This window comes from Alligator sinensis, unplaced genomic scaffold, assembly GCF_000455745.1.
Source record: "Alligator sinensis unplaced genomic scaffold, ASM45574v1 scaffold889_1, whole genome shotgun sequence".
Lineage (NCBI taxonomy): Eukaryota > Metazoa > Chordata > Crocodylia > Alligatoridae > Alligator > Alligator sinensis.
Genome location: NW_005842361.1, coordinates 604,355 through 605,525, shown reverse-complemented (window position 1 = coordinate 605,525; position 1,171 = coordinate 604,355). Strand labels below are relative to the sequence as shown.

Sequence of the window (1,171 nt, the reverse complement as noted above, 5' to 3'; positions counted from 1 at the left end):
CCCCCCCCCAACGACAGCACTGACTATAACGTACTGCCACTAGACCATTGCATCAGTCTAAGTTAATAATTCAAATCTGAAGTATCATAATGCAAAACAGTTTGACTTTGATGTTTATGTGAACGTTAGATATCTAAGGACTGAAAGATTATCATTTCTTTTGGTGAGTTTCCTCATTTTTATTAAGCTAAGTGTTCCTTTAATTTAGGTTGGAGATTAGGAGGAACTTTCTGACAATGAGGGTGATCAAGTATTGGAAGAGGCTGCCTAGAGAAGTTGTGGAATCTCCACCTCTGGAAATGTTCAAGAGAAAGGTTGGACAGACACTTGGTTGAGATGATTTAGTCAGGGATAATCTGTCCTTGAGCAGGGAGGTGGATTCGATGACCTTGTCAAGTCCCTTCCAGCCCTTCCTGTGATCCTATGATTATACCACTTCAAGTCTATGTGGAGTATGCCAGATAAAATGAGCTAACACTTTTTCTGGGACAATGCTGTGTGGGTCTGTAAGTTAATTGTAGCTTATTTAAACTTCAGGGCAGTTCATTCCTGCAATAAAAGGACAAGCCTATCAGGCTATGTGTTCTCCTTGTCCACCTAGTGGCAGAACAGCAGTAATACACCTTGGCAGGGCTACGTGTAAAAGGGCTGTGCCACTTCCATGTTGATCTGAGTCATAACTTGTGAGGATCATGATTTTGTTTAGGGGTCTCTGTTTTATCTTGGTTTTAGTTTCTTCTTAAGCTATTTAATTTATTTTGTTTGCTCATTCTAAGCGGCCCTGAGACATGGTTGGGAAAGACAGCATATAAATTGCATAAACATATAAAATAAATAATGATTGCCTCAAATGAGATGTCTGCTTATAGCCAAACAGGCTATCGATGGGCCAGAATAACAAAAGTTAAAAAAGGCTACACAACTCAGCTTTTAAGAATTACAAGCAATTTTAAAATGATTTTTAAAAATTGTGCATGGAAGATTTTTTTTTTGTATAGAAGATATTTTCCCAGTCTATGTATATGCCTGAATTTTGTGCAAAAAATAAATTAAAACCCAGAAAAATACATAAAATCAAAATGTTTCTGGGCATCATACTCGGGTAGAAAAGTCGTTATCCAGTTTACATGCCCAAATGACATTTATGTCGCTAACTAGTGTTCTTCCACGA

General features: G+C 37.7%; 1 protein-coding gene across 1 annotated transcript in view; it reads right to left on the bottom strand.

The window, feature by feature from the left end:
- Positions 1-1,171, bottom strand: part of LAMA2 (laminin subunit alpha 2) — a 559,328-nt gene that overhangs the window by 16,840 nt on the left and 541,317 nt on the right. The window lies entirely within an intron of this gene.